Genomic DNA, 15,285 nt, shown 5'->3' on the forward strand with positions numbered 1-15,285 from the left:
ACAATATTCTATCGTGGTATGAGTATGACCCATTTTTGTTTCAGATGCATACATGGCATGGCACCACCACCATCCCATCCATGTACATGATGGGCAGTTACGACTTACCATTATCTCATATATATATATATATATATATATATATATATATATATATATATATATATATATATATATATATATATATATATATATATATATATATATACGCACTACTTTCACGTCTAGGTCATAACCACACCAATAGCCACCTCTGTACATATATATGATCAAATTGACAAATTCAACACACAAATATAGTTGATTTTGTCTATACTTGCATGAATACTGATTTCAACCGGCACTTTTAAAATAAAATAAAAAATATTAACAAGTATACCTAGAGTATTCCCTAAAAAACAAAAATATGTACTAAGAGTAATGTTTAAGAAATGAAAAAAAAAAATATAGAGAGAGAGTAGTGTAAACTATTGGTTTGACAAGGATTTGACTTACATATTTAAGATAATTTTTTTATGAGTAGTTTAATTAAGACATTCTCTAAGTTAATACAGCTCAAATGGTACATGTAGAAGAACATTTGATCAATTTATTTATTTTGAAGTGTGTTCAAATTATTATGAAGTGCATTCACGATTTTAAAGATCGAACCCATTTAGATTGGTTTGATGGTATTGGTTTGGGATTTGGAAGTAAATTTCTCCTTAATGTTTTAGGTTTGATTTTAGTCACTATTAGTTTGGGTGAATTAATTTAGCTTATTCAAAAAAATTATATATCGATTTGTATTTTAACACAATATTGTTTAATTTCGATGGTTTATTTGTCTATAAATTCTAGTTTAAGTGATAAAAATTACAAAATGTTAAGTCCAACATCGTAACAGAGATTCGAACCACGACTTCTTTGATTATATGTGTGAGTTTCCATTCCTCCCCAAACAGAGCTTTAAAACCGCCACAGTTAGCCAATAACGTTAACGGTTGTGATGCAGAATGATTTGGTGCAATAGGGACCTAAAATTCAAAGAGGAGGCCCACTAATAAGACTCCACCTTCCCTTGCTATTGGTTTAAGTTAAGTCACTATCACCAACAAGGTCCTACTCAGACACACCCTGTTCTGTGTTCTCTTCTTCTGTTTGGTAGTAGTCGTTGCTTGCCACCTCCTAGAATCATTTCTCTATTTATTCCTTTTACCTTTTTCTCTTATCTCTTTTTTTACCATTCTTCTATTATAAAACTTGGAAGGTCATGGGTTCAAGTCCTGAAAACAGTCTCTTGTATAAAAAATAAGATAAGGTTGCGTACAATATACTAAATGATGGGACCACTTCCTAGATCCTGCATATGTGAGAGTTTTAGTAAACCGAGTTGTCTTTTTTTTTCTTTCTTTCTATTATGAGGATATATACAGTAACGACATCATAAGTTTCATGATAATGTTCCACATTAAACGTTCAACCTATTTAGATGAACAAATAAAATAAACAACATTCCAAGAATTGTCTGGTTAAATAAACATAAAAATACATAAATAGCTTATGGATCTATGAACTACAAAAACCTAAATTTAACTCAAATGATATTAAATAACATGCATATATATGATATGATGAACATAGTTATCATGTCACAATCCTGTCCAAAAAATATATATTATCATGTCACGATGTTACCAATAAGATTATATACGTAGACCCCAATGTCCAACTGAACTATAGGCAGAGCAGCATTATTGCATGCATTGACAAAGGCATATCACAAAGATAGTATTAATATGCAAGTACCAAGGTATTCAGTACAGCCTTGTGCCCTTGTCTAGCGAGACAATCAACTAATTCTTTTACTTTCTTTTGGCCACAATGATTTTTTAGGTTTATTCACTGATATAGAAGAAAATAGGGGTGTTGTTTTTGCTCATTTGGTACCTCAAATCAATGTCACGGGTGATTCTTGTTATTATAAAGTTTCATCTCACCCATGTGCTTCTTATTTAAAGACCACCAAAATCCAAAATAGCGACACTTTTTATCTCCATACACACACTCTTTTGAGACAGAAGGGATACTCAAACTAGTTTCAAAATGAATATAAGACCATTTACAATGGTCTGTTGAATGAAGCATTAAACAGAAAATTGCACTCCAATGGTATGTTTAACAAGTGATGAAAACTGAGCTGGAGGAAAGAGAGGTTTAACCGGTTCAACACAATTGAAAGGGAAGGAAATGCCACGCGTCGCGTTTTGATTCGCCCGAAAATGGCGGGTGTATTACACTTCCCGACAGCGCACGTGAAGAGCAGAGCCCGGAGAGAGAAAGCAAAAAATCTGTACAGTATGAACGCGTGTTGGCTTTTCATTGAACACCCGGTTTTTAATTTTTTTAATAATTGTACATCAATTATTTAATTGAAAAATAATTTTAAAAAAAAATAAATATATCAAAATTCATGATTTTTTTTCCTCTATAAATAGAGACTTGGTTCATTTCATTTGGACACAGAAAAAAATACCAAGTTTTTCACTATCTTCTTTTTATTATATCTTTTTATTAGCAAACTAAGTGAAGTTTTAATCTTCTTTTCAGTGAAATGAATCCCAATAAATTTTGTTTTTAAAAAAAAATTGTTAAGTTTTTCTTTATTTTAATTTAATTATAATCGATAATTGTAATTTTATGTAATTATAAAAATAAAAATATAAAATTAAATAAGAATAAGAAATAAAAGGTGGTGGGGTAGAGTGTTGAATGAAAAAAACCATTGGAGAGGTTAAAGTTGAATGAGTGTTGAATTAAGAGAGAGAAGATGATGTGGAGTGTTGGGAATTGAAAAAGTGAGTGTTGAAGGGTGTTTAATGTTGGTGACCATCGTAAATGGTCTAAGACATAAGGGTAATTTAAAGGTGGGTGATGGTGACATGCATGTGAGATTCTTATATGCTTTTTATATTTATAAAATGTTGTATTCTTATAAATAAAATTTTGAGATATTTTTCTACAACAATCTCTTTCACATGATTGTTTTAAGAGTTTTGTTAACTACTCCCTCCGGTCACTATTATAAGCAAAAGTTCACTTTTTAGATACATTGAATGATTAATGTATCTAGTCAATAATAAAGACTAGATACATTAATCATTCAATGTATCTAAAAAGTGAACTTTTGCTTATAATAGTGACCGGAGGGAGTAGTGTTTTAGGGATATTGTTTTAGGATTTTATTAAAAGAAATTTTTGTTTTGAAAATACAAGTTGATTATTTTATCAATGCAGTAATTACATAATTTTTTAATATTGATTATTTTATCAATGCAGTAATTACATAATTTTTTTAATACAAAATTTAATCAATGTTTTAAGACATTTGTTAACATTTCCTTTGTTGCAATAAGAATTAAAGTTGTTTTTTTGTCTTAATACTTTGATTTTCAAATTAGAGGTTTTATTAATATGCAAAAGATAATTTCAATTAGGATTTGACCTCAAATTATGTTGAACAATTCGTTTTTAATTGAAGTTCATTAACCAATTAGTTAATAAGAAAAATTTATTGTTTTATGTTGATTAATTTAATGTCATGTGATACGCAAGTTGTTCTTATTATCTTTTGGTTGTTTAGATATTGGCTGATTTTGTTCTCTGTTTTATATTTGAACATTGTAACTATATTTTCGGCATCTTTTTGTCACATCCTATGCTAAGGAGATTGCTCAGTTGGTTTAATATATTTGATTTATCCTTGTTAAAAAAATGGTAAAATTCTTTAAACAATGACCCATTTTTAATTCTAAAAAATAAAATAAAAATTATGGTACCTTTTGGGCTCAGGCAATCTATAAATCAAACCATGCTTTTTCTGAATTATGATGTGGCACTGGTCCCTCTCTGTCTTTTTCTTTATACTGTTTGAAGCAGGATCCTTTGTTTACATATGTATGTCAATATTTTGAGCTAGTGTTAATTTGTGTCTTAGAGCACATGTTAAAAAATCCAAAAAAAAAAATGTTTTTTAAAATTTTGTGCATTCAATGCATTTAAAAGTTAAAGACTAAATAAAATGCACATATTCCAATAATTTATTTCTATATTTGAATCATTAACTTGTACCTTAAGGGCACAAGTTAACATTCCCCTATCTTATTAATGATACATATATTCAGTTTTTCAGTTGGAACAAGCAATAACTGAAGAATCTCCTTTTTCCTTTATCCTCTGCATTAACAGAAGAGTGGCAAGTTGAGAATATTCTGCTATATTGAAACCAAAAACAGAATGATAACATCATTTGTTAATTTTATTAATTCTGTTTCAAAAAAACAAAGATCATTTATTAATTTAATTCACTCATGTAAAAAGTTCAAGTAATTTTACAAATATGAGATTAATTTTAATTATTATTTAACATATTGTTTATGTATTTTTAACTCAAAATGTTGTGTTTAAAATAAATTTTTAAATGTAAACCTTTTGACGGGAAAAAATCAATTCTAGGCATCAAATTTCTTCTTTAATTTGTTTTTGTATTCGTATAGTTAAACACAAATCACTTGGAAAAAATATTAAACACAAGTTTAAATAAGTTGGATTTCAAAACTCACTAGAGTTAAAGAAAACTTCATAGCTCGGATAGCATAAACACTTACATGTTATCCACAAGAGGAATGATATTTTGACATCCAATTTCAAACAACTTTAGGTGACAACTTTTTTTCCTCTATTCTTATTGCACAATAACAATAGAGAGAGAAAAAGGAAGAGAGAGAATAAAAGTACAATGAGAGTATGAGAGAGAGAGAGTTGTCACCAAAGTTGTTAAAAATGGTTGTCAAAATATCATTCCTCTATCCACAAAGAACTCACATTGGCAAGAGATATGATTTTTTTTTTCTTTTTAGAATCCGAACATAAATTTTATCAACCGGATCAATCTATCGTGGTTAATTAAATCACTTGACTTTAATTCATTTTAAACAAAACAATTTTATAAAACTAATTGATTTAAAATCAATTTTTGATAACTAAACATACAACAGGCTAAACAATCATAAAAACAAAACCACTAAGGTATCAATTAGTATAAGTTAATTTGTTGAATTATGGAGTGGTATTAAGTGGAGACATTGTTAGCAATTCGTGTGGATACTAATGCATTTCAAAGCAAGCTGTGGTTTTCAAGATAAGGAGGCCCCTAAATTTTCAGTGGTGTGTTATCTTTCTTTTTTTTTTTTTTTTTTGGTACAATTATCTTTCTTTATTATGATTACTTGTCGAATATTATGTTTCCTTCTTCTATTATTGTAGATTAATGATAAGTATATTGTTCTACCAAAAAAAGAATGATGATAATTATATTGATTCTCTCCGTGCATTGATTGTTTTATAGACCATATTGGGTCGTTTCATTATCAAGATAAAAAATTGAATGGTTAAGACATGGTGATGGGTTTTAATCACCTTTTAAAAAGTTGATTCTAGACTAGACACTATTCATATGGTTTGATTGCAAATTGAATTGTAATCAGTACAATTAGGAGTATCATTCATTTTCAACAAGCAAATTTGGCACATTATACCTTGATTCTATGGTCAAGTTGAACTTTTTCTTCTTCAAAAAGATACGGTTGTTGATTCATAAATATTGAAACCTTTAGCCAGTACACCCACGTAAACGACACTTTCAACTCTGGCGTATCTCTTTTCTACTTCCAATGCTCAGATTTTCAAAACTTTAAACATAAACAAATCAGAATGAGTTGTACAAAATAAGAGGAGGAAGTGTCTCATATTATAACTCTAATCTGTGATTGATCAATGTTTGAAAATGGGTCAAAATTTTGACCATGATTGATGTTGCCACCTTATAAATAGAAGTTCAGGAGCTTCCACGTTTTTACTACTATTTATTGACCTAATCGGTGTTGATTTGATAAAAACAAGGAAAAATAAATATAAGTTGAGTTTTACTAAAATACTTTCGTTGTTTGTCAAACTGACATCGATTTTAAAATTATCTCAATAGTTAGGATAAATAATATTATAAACTTCTACTTAATACTTATGATGAGAATGTACATCAATTGTTCTTAAGGTTTTAAAGCATACTCAAATCTTAATCAACACTAAAGTTTAAATACTTCGCCACTTTGGACCTTGCATATAATCCTATTGCATAACTTTCTTAATAATCGGTGTTGTAATTGTAGATGACTTCGTAGAATTGGCCACATATTTTCTTTTATTTTAATTTTTTTTGAAAGAATGTATTTTCTTTTATTTAGAAGTTAATTTCAAAAGGACAAATGACTCGATAAATTAGAATGTTATTGATTTCGTGTTGTTTACAAAGGGATTCATTAAGTCCTATGAATGAGTTTGAAGCAAAAAAGGGTGGGATAAGGGGATACATTTTCCCCACTTTAATTTTTAATAGTGACTGAAGGGTTATCTATTATGTATTCTTCAATTTATAGGTGATACAACCACAACCTTCTCAAAGGATTATTAGAAGGTAATTTCTTTTTTCGTCCTACTCTCTTCTCTCGCATTCTATTTGGATTATAAAACCTGAAATATTTTAACGTGTTTTATAGGATGTTATGCTGTTTGGATTATAAAATATGACATCCATAGAGCGCGTCGGAAATTAATAAGATAGAAAGCAAAACACTGCTTTATTAGAATTGTAAAAATGAATGCATACTTTCTTTAAGAATAAAATGGTGCTTAAATAGCTTTTTTTTCAATAGAAGGATACATTGAAGAAAAAACCCAAATACAAAACACCCAAAGCCCAAAATTAACATCTACATATAGTCCAAGTCAAGCTTAACATAAAGGTATATCATTTTATCTATTAACACCCCCAAAGCATCCGATTACACCCATATTTATCTTACAATTTAATCATTACTGAAATTATCCTTATTCATTTAAATTTTTCAAAATCCCTTTTTCATCATTCATTAATCTCGACCTCTCTTTCTCAAGAACATCCATGACATATGTGACCAAGCTTGATGAAATGTTGGATTGAAAAAAGATTTATTATTAAAGCTATTTTCGTGTTTAAGTGTTTTTCTAGGTTTGAATAATTTTCTGCAACTTTATGTAAACTCAATTCAAGTCCATGAACGTGAAATCATTTCACAAAACCATCAAAAACTCAATTTTATGTAAATTCACATCGACCTAAATAATTGCACGTACATTTTTTTTTTATTATTCTAAAGAAACAAAGTCTTCATCCGTCTTGAATGAGAGGATTTAGAACGATTGATGTCTGAGATTGAGAATATGCACTCGGACTTAGGGGGGTGTATTGGATTCAGATTTCAAGGGATTTTAAAAGATTTTTTAATTATAAAAAAGTTTTGGGGTATTCAATCAAGACTTTTATAAAATATAAATAAATCTTGTGGTATTCAATTAAGACAATCATGATTCTTTTTTCAATGCAATGAAATCCGTTGGTATTCAATTGAGATTTCTCATTACTTATAAAATGTCTATTGGTATTCAAAAATACATAGATTTTAATGGATTCTTTTATAGAGTGGATTTTATGAGACTTTTTAATTAAAAATATAAACAAAATACTCATTCAACAATCTCACAAGAACTTGCAGGACTTTGTGAGACTTTCACAATTTTCATTCGTGTTGTCCAACGAGATTCATTTTCTTATTGACTTCCAGGGCACAGAAGGTTGTTTGTTACTTTATTCTGGGGGTATAAACCTTCCCTTCTACGTAATCGAAATCATGCTGGTGGCTTCTTGTTCAATTTATTAGTTTTACGTCAAAGCTTTTTTTTTTTTTTTTTTTAAAAGACCATATTGAATACTTGGCTTCAAATTTTGATTAGTTCTACGTCAAGCTTAATTTTTTCATATGTATAAAACCATTATATTGAATACTTGGCTTCAAATTTTGTAAGAACCATGAATATAATACAGTAATACACAGTGTTGAAAAAGGGTGTGGTTATGGTGCATAAGGAAAATCCTTATGCACCAAGCATAAGTCCAGCCCATTAACCTGTAGCCCAACAGAATTGCTTCCTACACCCCCCAAACCCGAAAACAAAAGAAAACTGGCCAAAAAGCAGAAACACAAACGCGTTAACTCCAATCTTCACCACCGTCGAAACTCAATCTCCACCACCGTCACTCAATCTCCACCACCGTCGAAACTCAATCTCCACCACCGTCGTTCACCACCACCGTCGAAACGCGTTTTCTCTCTATTTCCAACTTCAACCACCACCGGTAACAAACATTCACCACCGGAAACCGTCTTCGTGACCGTCGTTCAACTCGTCACCGTCGTTCAACTCAACAACACCGTCGTTCACCACCGCATTCACCACCGTCGTCCAACTCCAATACTACCATTCTCCACTCTGTTAGTCGCGTGTTTATCTTCAATTTTCGTTGTTTCTGTTTCCTCTTTTCTCTCTAACTTTCCAAATCCCAAATTGCAGGATGATAAGGTTGTTGCTTTTCGGGACATTAATCCATCTGCTTTCAGCTATTTCCAATTCATAATCATAGGTTTCTGTATCAATTTCATCATTTTCAATTTTAATTAGTGTTATAGAAATGACTTATTCATAAGCGCTTATGCCATAAGCTGCAAAATAATCTGTTTATTCAAAATCGACTTATTGAGGTGATCAATTTGAACTTGGCAAATTTCGAATTGGGGAAAATCAAGTAATTACAATGAGTTTTGAAAGTGTTTCTGTTAGTTAGAAATGGTTTTTGTTTAATTTGAAAAGTAATTGCATCTGTGTAACCCTAAATTGACATTTTAATTTCGAATTGGGGAAAATCAAGTCAAATAAATGGTTTCTGAGTGTTCAAATTTGCTTATTATAGTATGTTTTGTTTAAAATTTATGCCAAAACCAATATGCTGTGTAAATGGTTTTTGCAAGTTTTAGTCTGAAACAATTTTGCTGTGTAAATGGTTTTACTTTGGTTCTTTTCCAAAACATGTGTAGATCTGTTTTATATGCAAATGATAATTGTTATAGTTGAGAATACATAACAAAATTAAGGAATCTGATACACAATGCATTTATATACACCAAAATGGTAGCATGATAAATCTTTGGTAAAAATTGTAGCATATTTATATGTTTTGTTGCAGATAGATACGTATGTCTCAACTTCTTTGCTGCTCTGTGCTTGAAACTCTGCCATACTTAGCTTTCCATTTTGTGTTTAAACTCTTGTTATCAAGTCTAAGATTGGTAGAATTTTAGTGTTTATGATATGACGCTTACTATATACCACTTTAAATGCATTCTAACCATTGACCGGTTAAATTTATCGCTCTTTTTACTTCTGTCACTCACAAATACAATATTTGAAAGGATCTAGCTGCAAGTTTCTGATCATGTGCTTATGATTTTGTTTTGGTCAGCACATGAATTTACTGACTTAGATTTATTGAAAATCCAATGGCACATGATCCAACTCAACAGTTGGATATCATATAAACTGAGATCAAATGTTTTTCTTTCAATGCTTTTGTCGATGCACTGGGATCATATAAACTGAGATCATATAAACTGAGATCAAATGGCCGATGCACTGGTTTTCTTTCAATGTTTTTGCCACATTTCAATTACTTGCTCCATCCTTATGAAGTCTGACACTAATATGTTTGGTTTTATTGTATGTGCGTATGAATTATTTGAATATAACAAAAAATTCAGTATTGTTATTTTTGTTAAGAAAAAATACACAAGAGCCAGAAATATAAGTGAAAATAAGATGTAATATGGACATAGAGATTTAGAAGCCATACACCACAATGCACTTTGTTAGAACTTTGTTAAACTCTAAAAACTATGCTAAAACCATTGTGCTGTGGAAATGGTTTTGGTGAGTTGTACTCCAAAACCATTAGATGTATTTAATGGTTTTCTTTGATCATGCAGGTGAAAAAAACTAAAAAGCTAGAGTCATTGCCATCATTCAGTTTTGGGCTAACACAAATGGATGAGGAGGAAAGGAATGACACAACTTCATCATCTGATGGTGGTAAAAAGAAGGAGCAGAAAACAAGAAAGTCCAAGGGTAAAGAAAAGAAGCATCAAATAAAGAAACAATAACATGTTGCACAAGATTCTGATGAAGGAAGTTCAGCTGATGAAGAATTGATTCAAAAGCTAGCACGTTAATGTTTTTTTATTGAATTTCTGGATTTCTAGATAAGTGTTAAGTTTCTTGTTAATGTTTGTATCAAGTTTATGAATTTCTGGATTTGTATAAAGTTTATGGTGAAACAAACTTAGGGGTATGGAATACTGAAACCATAAGTATGGTTTAATGGTTTTGATAGTTAGGTGTGTCTTTTTATAGTATCTATCATATTATACTATTCATCTTATTTAATTTTTGGCCCAATAATGTTCAATTTAATTTAATTTTACTAAAATTAGGAGCATGGAATACTGAAACCATAAGTACGGTTAAATGGTTTTGATAGTGTTCTATGTGAAACCAAAATAACTGCCTAATGGTTTTAAATGAAATTATTAATTTGTTTTAAACAATTTATCTTCTAGAAAAAGAAAAGATACTTTTGCTTTATTTTATGTTTGTTTTTCGTGTTAAACCTCTCGAGTTTCTACGAAAAGTGACATAATCAGTTGGTTGTGTCTTTTTATAGTATCTATCATTGTATACCGTTCATTTTATGTAATTTTTGGCCCAAGAATGTTCAATTTTATTAAAATTAGTTTTCAATGTAACCACTTAATAGTACACATTTTGATAGTTTTCAATGTGAAACCAAAATAATTGTCTAATGGTTTTGTAATAAAAAAAATGTGATAATCATTATTAAGTAACCACTTAATAGTACAGACTCATAACCTATTAAATAATTGTCAAATGGTAAATAAAATAAAAGAATAGTGAAAATTATTATTGATAAATGGTTTTAAATAAAAACAATTAGTGAAACCATAAGTATGGTTCAATGGTTTTGCTAGTGTTCTATGCGAAACCAAACTAACTGTCTAATGGTTTTGTAACAACCTATAATCATGAATACGTAACAACAAAGAATGTGAATGTTATAATTTCCAATAACGAGTGCTCCACAACAAGTATGATTACTTCGGTCATACTATGGAAATTAATCCATGTTGGGACTCGGAGACATCTATCACAACAGATTTGTTGAACTTCCTATCATTTTAACTTTATCATCATCTATGATTGATCATTTAGTATTGGAACAGTTTGCATCTCTGATTTCTTTTTCTCCTTGAGAATAACCTGCCTAGGCATAACCTCTAACAGAAAGCTTGCTCTATTCCACACTGATGCTGAAACCTTCAGTAATTGGAAAACCACGACCAATTTATAGGACAAGAATATCGGAACAGTCAGCGCCATCGTTGCCACCGTAAACATTCCTTGAAGAAGAATGAACATTAACAAGCAATTTTGATCCCCGAGCAAGCCACTCAAGCGCCACCACATGTTATTTGCTTTCTGAGCTTTTTTAGAAAGTTCCCTAAAAAATGTAAGATTAATAAAATGTTTAGCGTCAACGAATGCTCTACCACTCTAAAACACATACTGTACAAAAACAGTCTGAAGGAACGTTTTAAATAATAGTCAGATGTCCATGAGTTCAGCTCAGTTGTAAGAGCTTGATCTTATAACCTCAAGGGATGACAGTTGCAAAACGATCGCTAATGCCACTTGAAGCGATGATAAATAATAGTTAAGTACATTGTGACCCTTGATATTGTAGAGAAAAGCAGCCAACTACAGCTAGTGTGGTTCCAATCACGATTGTGGACAACCTTTTGAAACTCTATTGGTCTAAAGCGAACATAACTGGCTAAACCGAATGAGAAGAGATGATTACATATAGGAAGTCATGACTTCAGGATCTCTTAAAAACTGTTGTCGGCGTAAGACATTGACAATGAGGTAGTATAGAACCTGCCACAAGGTGTAAACTACTAAGGGAACCAGAAACAGCCATGTACATAGATAGGATTTATCTTCGATATAAGGCCATGTAACTCCTGCGGCAGCTCCCTCTGGTCGCATAGCTTCTAAGGTCTCAGGATTCCACCATCGAATAGTAAAGAAAACCAATCCTGGAGGAAAAAAATCCATTAAGGTATGATGAATATTATAAATGGATGCATAAAGTAACGTAAAGGTAACAATGACATGTCTATCACAAATCCATTCCAATGGTAACATCTATCAAATATTGTCATGCTTAGGTAGAAGATACAGTTCGTCACATAAACAAATACAAAAATCACTTTTATACTAATTGTACAACATGAAACATGGGGAGTTAATACAATATTGTTAAGACCCCTAAATGGTTTTACATCTGACAGATAAGTAGTAATGCAAGGGTGTAGAGATGAAGAAAAGAAAACATCCAAAATCAGGCAGGCGTGTCAACAAACAATAGGATTTGGTTCAACAACTAGTAGTAGGCCAAACCAGATAGCAATACGTAAATACTAGTAGTAGGCAACACGTAAATAACATTGATCAAAATTTTCCATTTTAAGGCCAAACCAATGTAAAATTGTAAATTTGCTAGTAAAATCGAGAATTAAACATGTTATCAGAGTTTACTCGATACATGTGTGTTTACTCATTTTCGTGACCACCGCAAACTCAAGAGTTTGACAATGACAACCATGACTACTACCATGGTTGAAATCAACATCAAAGAAATGAAAACTACCAGTGTATTGGTGGTGTTTTTTGTGGGGCAGCAAAATTGCAGCTCTATTGACCAACATAAATATGAGTTTTGTGATACGATTCACACATTTTTTAGACGACTCAAAATTGAATCTATTCTGAATTTTATGAAACGATTCACACAAAGTCAGAAACTTTGTGATACAATTCAGATAGAACTGAGTCGATTCATGAAGTAGAAAACTCAGTTTTGGCAGTAGGAATGCAATTTTCTTAGGTCACAACCAAGGAGAAACACAATGAATCATTTATTGCAAGGATGCATACATTGCTTGGGTGCTTTAACAAATTCTAGGATATCATTCAAAACCGCATTCAAAACCTTATTTAATAGAAGCAAACCAGAGTAGCAGGTATATCATTCATGAAAAAATGCAAAAGTTTCTAGAAAATTATGAGTCAATTCAAGTGTTTTCAATACACTACAGTGCTAAAGTGCTTATACTAAAGACTGGTCAATTCAAGTGTTTTCAATGCACTACAATCCATAATTCTCTCACATAGGTATGTTTGTGAATTGATTTTGGCTAAAAGTGAGTTGAACTATAAAATTGTGCATAAAAATCAAAAGCTACAAATTTGTGCGTAAGAATCAATTCTGTAAGCAACCAAAACATCTCAGAATTAATTCAAAACCACCAGAATCAAGTTCATAATAGAAGATGAACGCAATAAATATATAATTGAAAGCTAACCGGAGCGGCGAGCAAGGGTGAATGCCGGTGAAATCAGGCCGTGACCTAGCCGGAAAACCACGTCAGAGCAAGCGTAAGCGCGAGCAAGAGAGAAACGTCGGAGCAATTGAGTCGGAGGAACGTCGGAGCAGTTGAGTCACGCCGTGACCTAGCCGGAAAACCACGTCGGAGCAAGTTCCAGCGCGAGCAAGAGAGCAACGTCGGAGGAATCAAGTCGGAGCAGTTGAGTCGCCGTGACCTAGCCGGAAAACGACATCGGAGCAAGGGTCAGGGCAAGCAAGGTAACGTTGGAGCAGTTGATTGCGAAAACGAGTGCGAGCAAGAATGATTTTCTGCAATCAAAGTGTGGGTGTGAGATGTGAGCTGTGAACCGTTAGATTAAGCATGATCTGATGGTTGACAAGTACTTATGCATGATGCATAAGTTATGGCTTATGCACCATAACTTTTGCCGTTGAAAAATATAAAAACATCACAATAATTCTCAACACATAAGCATCTAGAAAATATACAATTGCCTTCTTATTATAAATCCTTTGAAATCTTGATAGTCTTTTAAAATCTTATGATACAAATCCTTTGAAATCCATATGATGCCTTCTTATTATAAATCCTTTGAAATCTTGATAGTCTTTTAAAATCTTATACAAATCCTTTGAAATCCATATGATAAATCTTGATAGTCTTTTAAAATCTTAAAAGTCATGGAAATCTTGCATAGTCTTTTAAAATTCACTAGACTTTTTCATGCAAAAATTGTCTTTTAAAATCCTAATCCAATACATCCCCCATGATGTCATATTTTCAAATGGAATTGGCCGCAAAGCTAGCTATGAAAATGGCTTTCTTATTTGGAGGAGATAGTGATGAAGGGGAGATTTAGATTATTATTTTTTTAACAGTAAAATTTATTAATAATCATGAAGTCTCCGCACAAGACAAACAGGGACCGACGGATAAAAACTACAAAGTAAATGTGTCGCATACATCTAAAACACCAAAATAAAACCAATAAAAACACCAATACAAAAACCACCTATTCGAGGGCTACCACCAAACACTAAGAAGCAAAATATCCACCATAAACCAAAGTCAATACCTCAATCAAAATTTAGACCACCACACTTCCTCTCGAATGACCATAGAAATCGAATCCAATCGCATGTTGTCCGCTGCTCACCATAACCCCTCCAAAAAACCATCTACCAATCGAAACCCCTAAAAAAAAGTAACCTTATCTTCTCTTGACCACTTTTGAACCCAATTAAACACTCAAAAAAAGACTTATTCCAACACTTCTTCGGGTTCCACCATCACTCAACCGCCGGTCTACCAGAGAAGACATCATAACAAGCCCAAAAACTTGAGTCAAGAAATTGACTACCGATCTCGAATAAAAGTGGTCGGCTCACCATACTCAGAAATGAATCATTAGGCACCCCGCAACTCCCAGCCTACTAGAGAACACTCCATAACCAGTTCAAAATATTGGGCTTCCGTGTTGAGTCTGAGCCTACCAACGTCATCAGCCATATCTACACAATAATAACCAATAAAATAATATAAATTAGACATTCTTTGAAGCATTTCATCAAATAACTAGAGCATAAAATAAACATACAATTTCCATTGTGTTATTTCAATTCTTAAACTATCACGTTGCACTAATACTTACAATCACAGTAAAAACAACATTCGAATTGTTCAACAATTACCCAAAACAACTTTCTAATTTTATATGTTAGAAAGTTGTTTTTTTAAAAAAACAAGTATCATTTTCTAAAAAAATAAAATCACAACCCTGACATATATTAAACGA

The 15,285-nt window shown here is 31.6% G+C and overlaps 1 pseudogene; it reads right to left on the reverse strand.

The window, feature by feature from the left end:
- Positions 1 to 11,232: 11,232 nt before the first annotated feature.
- Positions 11,233 to 12,156, reverse strand: LOC146926045 (glycerophosphocholine acyltransferase 1 pseudogene; annotated as a pseudogene).
- Positions 12,157 to 15,285: the final 3,129 nt, after the last annotated feature.

The sequence above is a fragment of the Medicago sativa genome, chromosome 4, assembly GCF_051527215.1.
Source record: "Medicago sativa cultivar Bolivia chromosome 4, Bolivia_mono, whole genome shotgun sequence".
Classification (NCBI taxonomy): domain Eukaryota; kingdom Viridiplantae; phylum Streptophyta; class Magnoliopsida; order Fabales; family Fabaceae; genus Medicago; species Medicago sativa.